This window comes from Equus asinus, chromosome 1 (assembly GCF_041296235.1).
Source record: "Equus asinus isolate D_3611 breed Donkey chromosome 1, EquAss-T2T_v2, whole genome shotgun sequence".
Lineage (NCBI taxonomy): Eukaryota > Metazoa > Chordata > Mammalia > Perissodactyla > Equidae > Equus > Equus asinus.
This window is the reverse complement of record NC_091790.1, coordinates 182,357,831-182,377,556: the sequence shown is the minus strand read 5'-3', so window position 1 is coordinate 182,377,556 and position 19,726 is coordinate 182,357,831.

The window sequence follows — 19,726 nt, the reverse complement described above, 5'->3', positions numbered from 1 at the left end:
CTAGTTTTGTAGCCTGTCCCCCATTCTGGTAGGTGATTGTTTGTTTTCTCAAGGTTACATTTGACTTTTTTAGGCTAACGTTTTTGGCAAGACTGTTTCATAGGTGATGCTGTATAGTTCATATTGGTTCGTGTCAAGAGGTGCATAATATCAGGTTGTCTCGCTGGGAGGGATGCTGTTTGCTTCCCCAGCTAAAGAGGTGCAGCCACATCCCTCCATTTTTTCCCATTTGTGGTTGGCAAGTAATCTGTGGGGTGACATTTTCGCATATGTAGTCCCACATCACCTTTTCGCCTAATGGTTTTATCATCCACTGAGATTCTTGCCTGAATTATTTCATTCTTGGTACAAAATGGTTGCAAATTGCAAAATGGTGATTTTCTAATTCTATTCTTTCTATATTTATTCCTTGGAATTATCTTGTAAAGAAGAGCTTTCCCTCATAAACTTTGGTTCCTCCTAAAAAGGCAGAGTAAATGCTTACTAATTTCTTTTTATTTACTAATTTTCAGAGTAAATAATTAATGCAATATTTCATAGATTTTTTAAGGCACAAAATTGAGATCACAGTGCATACACAGTTTCTATAATTCTTTTTAGTTAGTATACTAGTATACTAGAGTTAGCATCTTCTCCTACTTTTGATTTGTAAATATCTCCTTTAATGGCCACATATAATTTTTCTGTGTAGTTGTATCAAAATTCTTTTCTATTAAATGTTTAGATTATTTCTAGTTATTCATGGTCACGAATAATATTTTGGAACATTTTGTGCCTGAATTTTTGCTTAAATTCTGGATTATTTCCTTAAGATAGAGTCTATTTTCTTAAAATCTAAATTAACCATGTAACTAGGTAGAGCACGTTGGTCAGTGTCTGGCTCATAGATATATAATGGACCTTAATTAAATGCTGGCTCCCCCTTTTTAGATCTAATGCTCATCTGGTGCTGTAGTTTGCCTCATGCTGCTATGTTCTCTTTTTTTTTATGTCTATGTTCTCTTTCTCTGTTATCTTATAAACCCCCTGGGGTCAGATATTGTGTTTTATTTCTCTGTGTAACCCCAGCATCATACTTTATGTTTTACTCATCATAGACACTGAAGAAATGTTTGTTGATGATGGTGATTTCATCATATTTTGCCTTATTGTGGCAAATTTAGTAACCTTAAAGTGGTTAGAAGTGTCTGTGATTTTTGGAGGCTTATGTCTAATGGAAGGCTCATTTAGTTCTGTTCCTCTTATTAAAAGACTTCATCATTTTGTGGGGCTGGCCCCGTGGCTGAGTGGTGAAGTACGCACACTCTGCTGCAGGCGGCCCAGTGTTTCGTTGGTTCGGATCCTGGGCATGGACATGGCAGTGCTCATCAAACCACGCTGAGGCAGCGTCCCACATGCCACAACTAGAAGGACCCACAATGAAGAATATGCAACTATGTACTGGGGGGCTTTGGGGAGAAAAAGGAAAAAAAATAAAATCTTAAAAAAAAAGACTTCATCATTTTGTGAAGTATGAGATTGGTTGAAGTATGAGGATGCTGCTAATGTGTTTCCTAAATTACTCCTATGTCCTGGATAAGATATTGTTAACCTTGGTGATGGTGATTCTTTTGTTGGAACACAAAATCAACTGCATCTTCTGTGGTATGCTGCTCAGAGGTCCTAGAAGTGGACCACTAAGTGAGCGTTGTGGCTGGATGTCCCTCTCCATCGTGTGGCAGTATCTTCTCCTGGGAAGGTTTCATTGACAGATGAGTCTGCATAAAAAGGCTGAACATTTATCTTGGGACTGCCATGTTAGGGGAGATAAAAGCCTTATTACCTACAAAGGTTATTATTTATTTGATATTGCTAGACATCAATGATGCCCCTCAAATGACTACTTCCTAATGGATTATTTTCATGAAATGACAGTGCATCAGTAGTGAAACTTGTTCTTTGAGGATTCTTTGGTTTTCTTTAAATTGGATTAAAGTTGATATTTAACTCAACATTATTATACTCTATTAAGTAATCTTTCTGGATTGTACTTCAGCTATTTTTTTAAAAGATGAGTTCACAGTTTAAAAAATGTTCTTAGGGGCTAGCCCCATGGCCGAACGGTTAAGTTCCCACGCTCTGCTGCAGCTGCCCGGGTGTTGCAGGTTTGGATCCTGGGCGCGGACCTGGCACCACTCATCAGGCCATGCGGAGGTGGCGTCCCACATGCCACAACTAGAGGGACCCACAACTACAATAAACAACTGTGTACTGGAGGACTTCAGGGAGGAGAAGAAGAAGAAGGAAAAAAAAGAAGATTGGCAACAGATGTTAGCTCAGGTGCCAATCGTTAAAGAAAAAAAACGTTTTTAGTTTGAAATATTTTATATTCAGGAATATTTAGACCTAGAAGTATGACTTATTTTTTAAACTAACACTGGTAGATGGACAGAATTATTCTCCTTGAACCACTATATCTCTGCTGCATAGACTACAGAATAAACTTTGCAATGCATGATTACGTTTTCCTTTTTCATTGTTTTGAAATGGGAGAGAATTACTTTAATAGACTTTATCTATATTGATGACAAGAATTGTGTCTTATTAATAAAATAGGATCTCCAGAGCCCAAACCGTGTAGTGCATAGCAGATGCTCAATAAGGTTTTTTTGAGTCAAAGAATAAATTTTTCTCTGTTGCTGTTGGTAGGACTTAATCAAAGAACAAATAGAGTAGCTCCACTAGTTTCTTTTTTTCTTTTTTCTTTTTAAAGATTGGCAACTCAGCTAACAACTGTTGCCAATCTTCTTTTTTCTTTCCTGCTTTTTCTCCCCAAATCCTCCCAGTACATAGTTATACAGTTTTTTAGTTGTGGGTCGTTCTAGCTGCGGCATGGGGGACGCCGCCTCAGCATGGCCTGACAAGCGGTGCCACGTCTGCGCCCAGGATCCGAACTTGCGAAACCCTGGGCCGCCACAGCAGAGCAAGCGAACTCAACCACTCGGCCTCAGGGCCGGCTCCTCCACTTGTTTCTGAGTAACATAAAATTCTTTGCAGTTCTTAGGATAGATGATAGTAATATTTCCTTTTAACTTAAAATAATGAAGCACTTTAATCCTTGTCTTTGGGCCAACAAAGTAGATATCGACATTTTTCTTTTCAAGGTGTTTTTCACAAAATACATACACACATACAAAAGATCATGGAAAAACGTATCAAAATTAGTTAAGCTTCAGTATTTTCAGTGCTTTGTAAGCATCAGTCCCATTCACCATCATAGCGTCCTTATAAAATAGGTATTATCTTCTGCACATTGGTGGGTAAATTGAGAGCATGTCTGCAGTGAATGTACTGAGTCATTTTGTGTCATAAGAGTTTTCTCGGGAAAGCCCGGTTGCGCAGCAGTTAAGTGTGCACGTTCCACTTTGGCGGCCTGGGGTTCACCAGTTAGGATCCCGGGTGCGGACGTGGCACTGCTTGGCACGCCATGCTGTGTCAGGCGTCCCACATATAAAGTAGAGGAAGATGGGCACGAATGTTAGCTCAGGGCCACTCTTCCTCAGCAAGAAGAGGAGGATTGGGAGCAGCAGTTAGCTCAGGGCTAATCTTCCTCAAAAAAAAAAAAAAAAAGAGTTTTCTCATTCTTCTGTTAGGTATGCAGAATCCATCTGTGCTTTTGATGGAATGCTATTTTCCATTATTATTAATTGTAGTTAGTACAAAATAATTTCTTAATTCTAGGAAATAGCAAGCAGATTTTTAAAAAAGAGAATAGAAGATAAATGACCTGATGGACAAAGGTTTTAATTAGCAGAGCAAAAAACAGTAAAATAAGAGAGACTAACTACTAAATTGCAATCCTTCCTGTGTTTGTACTTAACCACCAACCACGTGATATTGTCAAGCCTGTTTCAAATTCCCATATTAGTGGCTCAGAACTATTGCTTTTGTTCCCCTTCTCTAGTTGCCCTAAGATTCAGACCTCCCCACACACATGCTCTTGTCTGACTTGAGGTTGTTCTGGGACCGTGTCTTTCATCTGTGTCACAAAGTCCATCTGCTGCTTACCTTCCAATACTCCATTTATCCCCATGAAACTAAGTGACGCTATATATACCTAAATGCACACCTGAGTAGCTGTCCATTTGCTTTTATCCCTACCTCAGAATCCCTATCTATCTGCAAACTGGCTTGAGGAAAGGATGTGCCAGTGATTTCTGGAGGAAAAGTATACAGGTTGAAAAGATGGTTGAAGTGCTTGGGGAGTGTTTAATTTTGTTTCCTTCTAGGATTTTTTTTACCATCAGCCTCCACTCCCACCTGGGAACTCTGTATAGAAACCCCTCCCAGGCCTAGTTAAAAACCTCACCAACCCAACCACTGGAAAAGCTTGCAAGCTGAAAGAAGACATGGAGTACATACGTGAAGGGTGTGGACGTGGCAGAGAGAATGTGACAAGGAAAAGTTCTAGGCTCCATTCTGAAGGCAAAGTTTATTTCTTTCGAATTATGTACTCTTCTCATTCCCTTCTTTAGTTACCTCATGCTACCTGGGGCACTTGGGTCAGGACAGAAAACAATAAAAGTAATTACTCTAAAATTTTATGGTCTCACTATTATATTATTTATTTTTATAATCCCTGTGATGTAGTTCATATTACTCCCATTTTACAGCTGAAAAAAAAAGTGGAGTTCAAAGAAGTTAAGTGATTCATAGAATCAGTAAGAGGTGGAAATTGGACCTAATCCTGGGCTTTTGACTCTAACTCTGTGCTTCCTTTACTAAAGCATACCACGAAGACAGTAGCACAGAATTTGGGAAATGATGAAAATAAACAGAAGCAAAAAAGACCGTGTTTGGGATTTCAAAAAGTTAGTCTAACAACATTACATAGCGAGTCATTATTTGGGTGGGAAATGGTAGAGAAATAAAATGCCAAACTTTCTTCTAGCTCACGAAATTGGTACAAGTCAGCCCTATAAAATGCTATGCTTCATTGATTTTAGAAATGACAGCTACAGCAATAATAAGACTGGAGGCCCATAAAATTCACAGGAAGTACCTAAAGGAAAACTAAATGAAAACATTTAAAAATGAAAACAATAGATCTACGTTAAGGAAAACACGTCTTAAAGAGTCAAAGTGAGGAGAATAAAAAACTTCCATCTCAGTTGCTGCAATAAAGAGTGAGGAGCTAAAATATGAATCCCTTTTCATTATAATCTAACTGCCAATCAACCAGAGAGAGTAGCAGCCCGTGGAACTGAGGACCATTAAGCATGACAAGGGGTTCTGTACAGTGACTCTGTGTATTAGAGAAAGAATTTCTCCATGGATTCCAAAGCATGTTCTTTATTCAGAGTCGGAAACATTTCAACATTAAAAAAACTCTGTTACAATTAAAATAAACCTATTTGGACTTCTCCTCTAGAATAATTCCTGTCTAATTCCCATGTAATGTAGTCAGTCCATCTGTGACATATTAGAAGGAAAAGAAGAAAAGCAATAGAAAAGAAATTCTCTGTTCAATCTTGTTTATTGAAAATGCATCCTATGTTAATTTATAAAAAATCTTTCTCCACCTATGAATAGTGGGTCTGGCTACAGATATTATGAATGATGGATATCACTAGCGTTTAATGGAACCTCATATGCTTATCTAACCTTACCTTAATAGTTTTAAGAAAAAATATTAATACAAAAATATAAAGACAAGAATAAAATTCATCCATAATTCCTCTGCCCAGAGATCACCACTGTTAACATTTTGGTGTATTCCTTATTTAGATTTCAGAATGCTAAAGAGAGTAGGTTATGCTTCAGAAGGATATTTTCATAGGAATGGCACTTTTTTTTAAAGAGAATGGAAAATCAAAACTTTGGAAAAAGTTAATGTGCCAGTTATTTGTAATTACACAATTACTGAATGGGGAGATTGTTCTCTCTCAATGCTTGTAGCCTCTAGGTATTGAAAGGTACCCAAGAGGTCAAAACACAGGGATCACTTCAATGGGTGGTGTTGAGTGTTTGACAGAACATGATTTAATAATTGGCTTGGGTCACTCTGACAACTTTCCCTTTCAAATAATTCTACTTACTAAAAATTTTGGACTTCAGTATTTAAAGACTTTTTCAAAATTTAAAAAATATTTGTTAGAGAGTGGTAGTTCTAAAGCATGTGTATGCATCAGAGTCACTTGGAGGGCTTATTAAAACACAGGTTGCTGAGTTTGTGACTCAGTAAGTATGTCTTGGGGTGGGGCTGGGACTTTGTGTTTCTAACAAGTTCCCACCCCGGGTGATGCTGGTGCTGCTGGCCTGGGGACCACACTTGGAGAGCCACTGATGCAGAGCATGTTTACGTGAATGCAGCTTAGAAGAGGCAATCTTCCCCTAATACTGCAGAAATAGTTTCATGCTTACAAATTAGCATCTTCTATTTGGGATATTTCACACCATAGTGATGAACTATAGGTTTTACTTAGGATTTTTAAAATGAAATTTTGTAGTCTGATTTTAATGAGAATGTTAGGAACAAGCTTGAGTATAAACTATAGGAGTTCAACTTACAGCTCTATAGGAATGAGAGAGGAAAGCAATCCCTTCAAAAAAAAACCTTCTAAATCCCAGAATTTCCTATTTATGTACAGATTGTCTATAAAAGCATATAGGGGGTGGAGCAGCTTATGAATCTGTATGTGTGGTGAAACTTTTGTCTCTCATGTTCTAAACCCCTACCATTTGTGTTTTCCTCCTTAAACCCTAAACCTTGCCAGCATGGCCTCCTTGCCTTCCATGATCAGTATCCAGCCACTCTCATAGATGTTTCTAGTCCAGAAGGCTCGCACATTTTGCAAAGTACTCAAATCCTCTGATGATTTATAAAATATTTGCAGAGCACATGAGAGGAATAAGACTTCTAGTGTGTCTCAGACCTTTGCCAGGCAACCATGCACCTGGGCATGAACTCTACACAGCTTTGTGTTTCAAAATCTCTGTACAGTCATTGAGGCAGGGTGCTGGTTTGGGAGTCAGGTGACCTCCATGCCAGCTCTAGCTCTGCTGGGACTCAGTTGTCAAATTTAGTCAAATTGCTTAACTCCTTCCGGTGCAATGTTCAAGAGTTTAGGACTTTGCTGTCAAGCAGACCTGGGATTGAATCCCAGTTTCTGGTATTCACTGGCTCTGGGAATCTGTAAAAATGGGTATAATAGCAACAAATACACAGAGCAGGGTTGATGTAAATATTGGAATATACATATCCCTCACAGTGATGCCACACAGTAGGCACTCAATACTGCTAGTTATTGTTACTATACATAAAATGATAGGGTTGGACTGGATAATTGATACTTGGGCCCTTAACTGATGCTTTGGGCACAGTGCCAATTTTAAGTGAAATATATAGTTGAAAAATAAAGATGGCTGTGTTAGTCTGCTAGGGCTGCCATAACAAAGTACCAGAGACTCAGTGGCTTAAACAACAGAAATTAATTTTCTCACAGTTCTGGAAGCCAGAAGTCTGAGATCAGGGTGTCAGAAGGATTGGTTTCTTCTGAGACCTCTCTCTGTCTTGTAGATGGGCATCTTCTCCATGTGTCTTCACATGTTTTTCTCTCTCTGTGTGTTTTTGTCCAAATGTCCTCTTCTTCTGAGGAAACCAGTCCTAGTAGGTTAGGGTCAGCACTAATGATCTCATTTTAACTTAATTACCCCTTCAAAGACCTTATCTCCAAAACAGTCACATTCTGAGGTATGGGGGCGGGGTGGTGAGAACTTCAACATATGAATTTTGCGGGGACACAATTCAGTCCATGACAATGGCTAACCATGCAATTTGGGCCTTTTTTTTCCTACTGGGTTTGATGAAGAATTATCCTTAATTTTGGGTTTTCAGTTTCTTTTTTGGTAAATCATTTCACAGTGAACCTTTGGTTAGCCAAAAACAAAAAACAAAAGAAACCAAAAACACCACCCCCATTACCACCCCCTTGATCACCGAACCCAGAGGGAAGCAGTGGCATTAATAATATAAAACAAAATGATTCTCAAACCACCATTTGACATTAGAACTTATGTTTTAAATGCTAACAGTTTTACTTCATCATGTCTTGTTGTCTAAGAATAACTGGCATAGCTCCGTTAAGATCTTTTTTAACAATGTTAGTTTGGGTTGTGACTTTATTTTGGTACTGATGTATGTCTCAGAGCTGATGTCCTCATTTTTCTGCAAATGAATACTGATCATCCACAAATTAAATACATTAGGGATAAGAAACAATTTTTAAATTTTGTATTTTCTGCTATGTGGGCATCCATTAACCAACAAGTTAATGCCCTGATGGGCAATTGCCTGGTAAAGCTCTGAGACCCACTGGACCTCTTGTTTCTGCCTCATGCTCTTAATTCATGAGGTACTCATGACTTCCAGACCAGTAAGTGTACTTGTTAAGATGTATTTAGGGGCTGGCCTGGTGACATAGTGGTTAAGTTCATGTGCTCCTCTGCAGCGGCCTGGGGTTCATGGGTTTGAATCCCAGGTGTGGATCTACACCCCACTCATCAAGCCATGCTGTGGTGGTGTCTCACATACAAAAAAGAGGAAGATCAGCACAGATGTTAGCTCAGGGACAATCTTCCTCACCACCAACAAAAAAAAGTGTGTATTTAAACATAGTCTATTGGCAAACCAATACATTTGTCATTGGAGTTGCAAAGAATGCATCAGCTTACCTTCACTTGGAAGCCATTTCAGCAAGAAAGTTCTCCTAGGTGTGAAAGAGATTGTGTTTAATTAAGTAGCAAAGTTAGTTCTTGGCGTGTACTTGGTGCTCAGTGAATGTCAGTCTACTATTCATTCTATCAAAAAGTCTCAATTCATTGTGGGTATAAATATGAAATGATTTTCCCTTTTCAAATTACGCTCTGCCTCTGGGTGATGGGCTCCTTTGAGGCATTGCAGTACAATTCCACCACTTTGAAGACACAGAGGTAATAGACCAGTTTCTCAGTCATGTTTTAAGGCTCAGTACTATTCATTATCAAATGTTAAATTCCTACTTGGCCCAAATCTTTACCCACACCTCTGCCCATACGGGTAAGACCTTTGGCTCTAGCTGTTTGGAACTGGTAGTGTTGGTGGTGGGCAGGGTGGTGGTAAGAGGAATTGGGTGGTTGTTGTTGTTGGTGGTAGGAGCTAGAGTGGTGGTTTGTGGTCTGGCTGATTGGAATGGGGAGAGAACAATCAGTGGACACTATCTGAGGAACCTCGCCTTACCCCTACCTTCTCTCTGCTTCCCCTGTGATGCTGGGATGGGAAGCAAGTAGAAAAGGCGGAGGCAGAGGTCTTCTTACAGAATGACTCAGAGTGAAGTAGCAGTTACTACTCTGTTGATTGTGACTGGCACACATACTTTTGCATTTTGTGGTAGCAACCAAATACTGATTCTTTCTGAGGTGTATTTATTGATTCTTTGAAGGGTGCTGATAGGGACCTCCTCTTTGCACAGTCCCTAGCATGGAGGATCTGGCTTGGACTCCACAACTACTATGGCCATAGCCCCTGCCATAGGTGGTCCACTTCACTTGGGGTGATTCTTTATTGCAGTTAAGGCAGGATGGCTCAGGCTTGGACTCCTTCCACAGTGTTATCTTGACCCACAGACACTCAAGAATCCTTGTTACTCTAAATGGAAATGCAGATTGCCTCTCCCAGGCAACTTTCTCTTAGATCTTTCCTTATTCTCTGAAGTGGCATCGGACACTTGACTAATCTAGTCCTTGATCTACTCTTAGACAAGGTCCTAATCGCTAGTCCCCAGTTTAGTTGAGGGAGAGAGTTTGGGAATCCTCAATCTTTCTGATTGCCTTTCTTTGGCTTTCAAGAGGTAAAAGAAGAGAATAGCCTCACTTCAGTAAAATGAGCCTCCCAAATTTTAACATCTTCTTTTCCAGTTGTTTCCTCCTTAGTTCTTCCAGAATGGCAGCTCTCCACAAACACCATAGGATGGTGACTTGCCCTCAAAAGTTGTGGCTTTGACTCAGAATGTGGGGATTTTCTGGATATTTTCTTTCAGCTCTTGGTATTAGTTGCCAATTCTGTTACTCAGAATCTAAAGCCATGCTATTGCTTTAGCTTTGTTCCCCTAAACAGATATGGAAAATGAAAGGGTTGGATTAGATAGTCTTGAACACCCCATCTAACTATAAGATATAAAAGTCACTGGATAAAGAAAGGAGACTATATCTCAAGAAATAGTTTTGCTAAGGAAAGTGTAATACTAGATTTTATTTACTACAAACGCGTTAGGTAATGCTTCAAACACCATCAGAGTAGGTGACTATTTAAAGAACAGTTCTTCATTTATTGGGTGTTCTAGGCTAAGATTTATATAGTCTCTCATCTTCATAACATATTGCAATGGGAATGTTATCAATTCTATCCATTCTACGTATGAGGAAATGGAAGTTCAGAGAAGTTAAGTGGTTGTGCAAATTATGCAAACCTCCAAACTAACAGCATCAGGACTTGAACATGAATTTTCTTACTCCAACGTCCGTATTATGTTTTACAGTTTACAAAATACTTGTACTAAATGTGTTAGGGTAGTCCAAGCTGTGGTAACGAGTAGACCCAAGCTGGACTCAACACAATCCAAGTTAATTTCTCTCTCACATAACAGCCCTCGGCAGTTGTTCAGATCGATGGTTGATTCTTTTCTTTTCATGTCGTCATGACTCTGCTATCCTCTAGCAGGGTTTCCTTTTTTTTTTTTTAAGTCAGGTTTACTTAGGTATAATTTTCATATAGTATAATTCTCTATTTTTAGGTGTATAGTTCTGTGAGTTTTGAGAAATATATACAATTGTGTAACCACCATCACGTTCAAGGTATAGAACATTTCCAACACTACAAAATTACCCTTGTGCCCCTTTTCAATCTCCTTCCCACCCCCACCCCGATTTCTGTTCCTATAAGTTTGCCTTTTCTAGAATATCATATAGATGGAATGACATAGTAAATAGCCTTTTGTGCCTATATTCTTTTCTCTTTAGCATAATCCTACCAGAGGTCCTAAACCTTTTGTTCATGGGCCACTTAGGCAGTCTGACTGAGCCTCTAAACCTCCTTCTTGGAACAATGTTAACAAATGCATAAAATAAAAAAAATAGGATTACCTAATGAAAATTATATTGAAATATAGTTATTAAAGTATTAAAAGAGCTAATTTGTGATATAGTAATATATGTGCTTTTTATTAATGCATTAAATAATAAGCTCTAGCAGTGGGTCTAATGACTACTATAATAAAGTAGTGATGAGCATAGACTGTATTTTGAGATATCTGCAACAACTATAATAAAATATAACTATATTGGTGATTTTTATTGGTGAAAGGATCAATTATTCCTCATATAACTGTGCTTTGTTGCCTACACTAATAATGAAAGGAAATACAACATTTCAAAAAGAGGTTAGTGAAAATAAAGATTTAAAGGTTTTCCTCATCTAAATCATAGATTCCCTGAATCCTATTCACAGATCCTTTGGGGCTCCACGTAGCTCAGGTTAAAAATTCCTGTTTCTAGGGCCTCGTCATCATTTACAACCAGTCTACAGAATAAGAAGGGCATAGAGAAGCAGCTGCGGGAGATTTTTCTGGGCCTGGCCTGGGAGTGGCGTATGTCACTTGTGCTCACATTCTGTTGAAGAGAACTTAGTCATATGGCTCCACCTATCTGTAGGAGAGACGAGGAAATTTAGCCCAGCTGTGTATCCAAAGATGAGGTGAATGGATTTGGGTGGCTAGCTTGTAGTCTCTGTCACACTAACCTTATTTAACTTAACCCTCATAGGATACCACCTTATATGATACCATCATAGCTGACAAAAGCATGGTTTTGAAAAGTTTAATGATAATATTTAGTTAGTAAGTCAGAAACTCAAGACACAAATCTGGGTCTTTTTATTCCAAATCCTACACTGTTTGTACTATGTCTTGGTGTCCTTATGATGCCATGTGATTTAAGGACCACTACAAAGATCTACTTGCGTGAAAATATCGCTCCCTTTTCTATGGAGCCACTGTGCCTGGGATTTAATATTCTGTGGCTACTGTCTTAAAACTCAATAATTTTCTCTTTGACTTTGTGTTTTGTCAGTAAAGTCTAATGAGACAATGGAGCATACACTGGGGACTCGGAGCATTGGCTCACACGCTGTGCTACCTGCCCCCCTACATCCCTTGGACAGGTTCTTGGCTGCCTGCTTTCCGCCCCCTGGTGCCCTGGCCCTGCCTTGCCTCCTCCTCCTCCCCACTCTTGCCCCATTACCACTGCCGCCCTCTGCCTGGCCCAACAATCAGGTCACCTCAGCAGAAGAGGGAAACTTGCATTCTAGTGACCCCTTCTGCTCCTGGTGGTGACCTGGGTGCAGGTGCAAACAACATCAGGATTTGGTACATGCCCTGTGGTGTCTCAGGGTGGCAGCACCCTGGTACATTTGGCAGGTAACTCAGAGGGGCCCTCTTGAATATCCTCAAGCCAGGCACTGAGTGTGTACTGGCGTGGGGGTTACAATCCTTTGGGGGGTTGCCTGTATTCTGTGGGTTGGGGGGCAGGTTCTAGGGTCCTGCGTTTTCATTTTGCACTGGATCCTGCAAATTATGTAGCTATCCCTGCCTGAGAAATCCCAATAAAAGCCACTTGCCGAATTACACAATAGAGGAATCTGCCATTGTTTCAGAAGTTTTTTTTTTTTCCAGCACAGATTTACACAGAAGGGATGGAGATATCCTTGATCTGTCTCCCACTGCCACATTATCATGGATCAAATGTATTAGTTTTGCAAATTGTGATCAAAGGTGGCATCTTAGAGAGTCTGATCTTGAGGAAATTCAGAACTAGCAGATTTCTGCAGGTAAATTCATAATAATAAATCCTGAGTGGTAGTGGCAGGATGCGCCAAACAGCAAGGTTGGCAGGCCCAGACAGAATGTGTACAGGACCCCAGAGGATCTTGGCCAGAAAAAGTAAATAAGACACAGTGAAGTGCCTGAAGCTAAGCAAGGGGAGGGAGCAAGGGAAGGAAGAGAAGGAAATAGCCAAAAAGGCAATTCTCCCTCACTTCATAATTTCTCCTGGGTTGGCTTTTGCTTTGAAGATTCTTAATCTTGAGGAAAATGGCAGCAGGAAGCTGAGGAATATATCAGCAGTGTTTATATGCTCAAATCTAAAAGTAGCAATTTCTTGACACTTTGAAGTTTGGCTGGTAGTTTTGCATATTCTTCTATGACAAATAATTGTGTCTCTATTGCTGTTATATTGTCTCTCACAAAAAACAGTCAGAGTGATTTACGGACACTTACAATTGTCCAAGACTTCTGGTATTTTTCTTCCTCAAAATCAAGAAGAAAATTAAGCAGGGGGCCTAGAAATTGAAAGTAGAAGTCGTGGTTGCCAGACCACTATTCAAAACCACGATTTTACTTCCTTTCCCACAGCCGTGTTTCATAGACAAAGCATTATTGCTTTAAGCAAAAAGGTAAATATTATGGGTTGAATTGTGTCTTGCCCCCAAATTTATTTGTTGAGATCCTAACCCTAGTTTCTCAGAATGTGACCTCATTTGGAAATAGGGTTGTTGCAGAGTAATTTGTTCAGATAAAGTCCTACTGGGGTAGGGTGGATCCCTATCCAATATGACTGGTGTCCTTATAAAAAGGGGAAATTTAGACACACAGACATGCACACTGGGAGGACACCATGTGAAGACTGCTGTTCTTCCAACTAGCCAAAAAACTACCAGAAGCTAATCCTCCCCTAGCACCTTCAGAGGAGTATAGTCCTGCCAGGACCTTGATGTCAGACTTCTGGCCTCCTGAACTATGACCCGATAAATTTCTGTTGTTTAAGGCACTCAGTTTGTGGTACTTTGAATGGCAGCCCTAGAAGAGTACTACAGTAAACTAAAGGATTGATGAGTCAATATGAGAAGTCATATCTCACAAAGATTCTCCATTTTGTTAAGAAATGACTGGTCGAACAAGAGGAAAGAAACAGAAAGCATGTGTTACTAAGGTACACAGAGGAAACCAGCAATTTCAATCAAGTAATTAGCCAGCAAATGACTCAAAAATGTTAAATTCTTTTATTTTAGTTACAATTCTTAATGAATCACAGATGACTCTGTCTGGAGGGACAAAGAAATCCAGTACTTTCAGTCTTCTCTTTGTTTATTTCCAATAGAAGCATATATATATATATATATATATATATATATATATATATATATGTATATATATGTTTTTTTTTTCTTATTGAATATTTCCCAGGGAAAGATCTTTGGTCTTTCTCAGGAATCTCTTCTTCTGGGCCATTTTGACTTAGGTATTCCGCCTTATACAATTTATACCTACCTTTTCCCCAAAATAATTTGAGGCAGTTGATGACTCGTTCCATCTCTCCAGTCTGGAACATCACAGTCATATTGGTGGTTGGATCAGTAACACAACGTTCATTAGTCAATTTATATGGATCAATGTGACTCTTGCTGCTGTAATATCATGTGATAATATAGGAGATACCTTGATTGGATTTATTTCATCTTCATTAAATCATACATTAAAACTAAGATAAAATGAGAGGATTCAGGGGGAAAACAAGAATGTATCAAGCCTCCATATTTTCCAGTTCATGCAGCAGCAACTCCCATTCTAAGACCTGCCTTTATTAGCTAGAAGCTGCAGCAACCCAAACCACAGCTCAGCAACTAGGTTACTTGGAGATAATCAATATGTAAAGCTAGGATATAAAGGAATCAGATTTTAAGATCATTAAGCTACTCCTCAATGATACGTTTCATGTCCTTGTAAATTATACTGCTATGCTGTTAATCCCTTAAGGTCCCAGACGACTATTAGTGATAAGGGATTAATTTAATGATACCTGGTACCATGGGGAACATGGGGGAATACCAGCTACATTTGTACTAGATTTCAGAGAAGACCAGAAAGACTGTTGTGTTTCTCTTGAGTCAGTACATGAGCCTCTCACAGTCAATTCTCTGCACAGAACCTGGAGTTTATAGAACCCAAACATTATTATGTTACCCCCTACCCTGCTTAAAATGCTATAGTTAGCAATCATTCAAATAGCACATTTTAATTTGTCCCTTAAATCATGAGTTTTATCATCTTCCACATTTGAAGTTGAGCCTTGAGGCTTACTGCTTTGGGGATGAGAGGGAAGATACCTGACTTTTTAAATCTTGAAACCAGGCTTGGGCTAGAGATGGTTATCTAAATTCCTTTAGCGTATCAGGAACCAAGCCTACTCACTTGAGATCATAGCGCCTTCAATAATGTAGGGAAGCGATTTCTTCCTCCTACAATAGCCATGCCCTGAAGCTCGTTGTCCTGTGGTGGATGAGGATATGACGTGGAGCAGTGGTTCTCAACCCTCTCAGATCCAACATCCCATTTTCATAAGTAATGTTTCATAATGTCTCCTTTATTATTGTGAAATGAAAGTCATAGATAATACAAGTTATCTCCACATACAATTTCCAAAAAATTAATGTAATAACCTAGGCCTAATATAAAGGAGAAATAAAGGGGAAGTAGTTTATTAGAAAATAATAAGTCTTTCAATGTGTAAATGCCTGGCCATGTCTGGACTAGAAGATATTAATGAATGGATCAGACACTTGAATTGTGTTATAATGAAAAAGTTTGAATTTAAGAGAAGTAAGAAACTCTTCTGTACAAGAAATACAAGAAAATGAAAGAGCAGAAGTACAAGTGGAAATGAAAATTTAAACTAGAATTATGGTATGTAATGCCAGTTCAGACTTATTTGTATATGATAAGAAAAGAGGGCAATAACCATAATTGAAGTGTGAATAACAGCCAAGACAAATTACAAACAGTTGAAATGGAGAAAACGAGAAAGTATGATATTCATACAAATGAGTTTGGTTTTGTTTGTTAGTACAATGTAAAATAATTCCCTTTATTACGACATTGGACAGGTAGGGATAAAGTGTCACACACACACAAAACATATCTCTTGTCTTAAAATCCCACTGCATCCAATCTTTGGTATTTAAAAAGACCTTGGATACTATATTCTTAGATAGGCAAAGAAGAAGAAGATGGATTGGAAAGCAATACCATATCAGAAGAGGGTCATTTGACAGGCTTCTGGGAACAAAATCAAAGTAAGATCGAAAAACAATAGACCATTACAAATTACATAATTTTAATACGTAATTTTCACAGTATAGATAACACTGTTACACAACATTAAAAAGTATGTTAGAAATGACATAAAAATTTAGAAACAACTCATTATCAACGTTCAATGAGATCACTGTGCTTCTAAGTTTGTTAAAAGGAGTCTCAAATTCCCTCAGATACATGTATGTATGTCTCAACAACAAATGCAGATTGATATGGAAAGCACATTACATCAGCAATTCAAGTACCATGAGGGCCCTGCCACTGATGATGTGTTCTGAAATAATGAACAAATCTTGCTAAGCTTCCAAACAGAACAAGGTATAATCGACACTCAATTTACCTGGTAGTTGCATCCCTTGAATTCACTGTACATTAAAAGCATGCATAAGTAGTCATGATTATATGTAACCTGGAATTAGAATCCAGGCTCAGATAATTATAAGCAATTTTTTCACCTTTATGAAAGTCTAGTAGGATGTTCAAAAGTCAGGTATGATATTTCGCCAGAGAAGATATATGGCCAATAAACACGTGAAAAGATGCTCAACGTCATTAGCTATCAGGGAAATGCAAATCAAAATTACAATGAGATACCACTTCACATCAACCAGGATGGTTATAATAAAAAAGACAGACAGTAACAAGTGTTAGCAAGGATGTGTAGAAATTGGAACCTTCATTCACTGCTGGTGGGATTGTAAAATGGTGCAACTACTTTGAAAAACAGGCTGCATTTCCTCAAAAAGTTAAACATAAAGTTACCATATGACACAGCAATTACACTCCTAGGCATATACCCAAGAGAAAAGAGAACATATGTCCACACAAAAACTTGTATATGGACGTTTTAGCAGCACTATTTATAATAGTCAAAGTAGAAACAACCCAAATGTCCATCAAGTGATGAAGAGATAAATAAAATGTGGTATATCCATACAATGGAATATTATTTGGCAATCAAAAGAAATGAAGTACTGATACATGCTACAATATGGATGAACCTTGAAAACGTTACGCTAAGTAAAAGAAGTCAGACACAAAGGACCACATATTATATACTTCCAGTTATACAAAATATTCAGAATAGGCAAATCCGTAGAGACGTAAAGTAGACTTGTGGTTGCCTAGGGATGGGAGGGTAAGGTGAAATGGGCAGTGATTGCTAACGGGTACATAATTTCTTTTAGGGAGATGAAACATTCTAAGATTGTGGTGATGTTTGCACAGTTCTGTGAATATACAAAAAACCATTGAATAATACTTTAAATAGATGAATTTCATAGTACATGAATTTTAACTCAATAAAGCTGTTATTAAAAAAGTCAGGCAGAGTGTTGCACAGGTTGGTCCTAAGCATTGTGAGACATTTGGCTTCCTCAGTTTTGCTCAACTAAATGCTAGTTGCACCTTCCAATCATTACGACAACTAATAATATCTCCACAGAGTTCTGAAACATCCCCCAGTGAGAATCACTGAACTGTGGAAGAAGTGAAAATGAAGTCTACCCATTTTGGTGGACTAGAAGGGTGCAGACAGAAATGAGGGTGGGAAGATTTTTAGACAAATTCTTGTCCATTATTCTGAGGTCCTGAAACTCTGGAGGGAAGAGGAGGCATGCTGGCCTACTCCTAGGCCCTCCAATTGTGGGCAAGTATATTCGATAAGCTGGGAGGAACACCAAGAGTGGATGAATTATTCCTCCACTCACTGTTTGGGATGCTGAGAGGAAACTGCAGTGCAGGCAGTCTCATACTCATTTGGGGGAGTGCATTCCATAGTTAAAGTGTGCTGTGTTGTGCTCAGTCAGAGAGAGGTTTAGTTTGTATTCACGAATACAATTCTCCCTCAGTTCCCGTGTGGCCTGGATGCTGAGTTTAGAGCTGGCTGGACTGCTAGGAGCTGGACGGAGTATGTAGCAAACACACAGATGCCAGCGTGATCCCAGGAGAAGCTGAGCAGGAAGCAAGGGGCACTACTGGGCTCTGACTAAGCAGAGTGCAGAACAGGCCAGAAGTTCATCTACCACAGATGTTAGCAGTGAACACTAGCAGAAGATCCATATGACCCACCAATTCCACTCCTAAGTACATACCCAAGAGATGTTAAAATATATGTCCACACAAAAACTTGCGTGCAAATATTCATGGCAACATTATTCATAATAGCCAAAAAAATGGAAACAACCCAAATGTCCATCAACTGATGAAGAGATAAATAAAATGATCTCCATTGTGGTGTATCTGTACAATGGAATATTATTTGGCAATTAAAAGAAATGAAGTACTGATACATGCTACAACATGGGTGAACCTTGAAAATATAATGCTAAGTAAAAGAAACCAGACACAAAAGGCCACATTTTATATGATTCCATTTTCATGAAGTGTCCAGAATAAGCAAATCCACAGAAAGAAAAGTAGATTAGTGGTTGCTAGAGGCTGGGGGGAGACAGGTATAGAAAGTAACTGCTAATGGATACAGGATTTCTTTTCTAGGATGACAAAAATGTTCTGAAATTAGATAGCAGTAATGGTTGCACAACTCTAAATACACTAAAATCCATTGAATTGTTAATGCTAACAGGGTGAACTTATGTCAGTTATATAATGTCAACACTATCTCAACTTAAAAATATATGTGTATATATATATACACACATTGTATACACACACTTACTATAATGACTCCATGTTTTGTGCGCATGTTTGAGTGTAGTGATTAAATCTCTAATCTTGCTACACACTCTGATGCTTTCACTTTGCTCTTAAGATACCTGACCTCTACATGTGGCTTACAAGGCCCTTTCCAACTTCATCTCACACCGTGTCCCCTGAGCAAAGACACACTGGTCTACATTCTTCCGTGAGACCTTTGCACTTGCCGGGCCCTGGGCCTGGAATGCTCTTTCAACCTCACTTCATCTGTGTAATTCCTTGTCACTTCCTTAAGTAAGCCTCTCCTGACCTCTCTGACAGGGTCAAATCTCTCTATTATACCCTCTCAAAATGCCATATCTCTTATCCTACCTTATCATATTCTGCATATTATGTTTGCATTTTAAGGGTGATTTTTGGATTAGTGTCTGTTTTTTCAATTAGACTGTAAACTCCTTGAGGGGTAGTATGATCATATCTGGTGTTGCTTATACCTATATTCCTTGGAACAGTATCTGACACACAGTGCCTAATCTGTTTATAGAGATCGGTAAATATCTATTGAATGAAGTGAGTGAGTCACTTTCTTTTTAGTCCCTGTTATGCCACTTCTGAGTTTGCTTCCACTTCTGCCCACTTGTTCATTCATTAAAAAATGCTCATTGAGGGCCTAACCAGACCGTATATGGTTGCCATGAAATCACTCATAAAATGACTGATTTAGTCAACTACGATTATGAAGGCAGGAGTCATTTTGTTATTGTTACATGCCATCAAGTTGGCTCCTGGTGACCCTGCAAATGAGTGATGTCCACAGTGTCCTGTCTTCAGTAGCCCTACTCAGCTTCTGT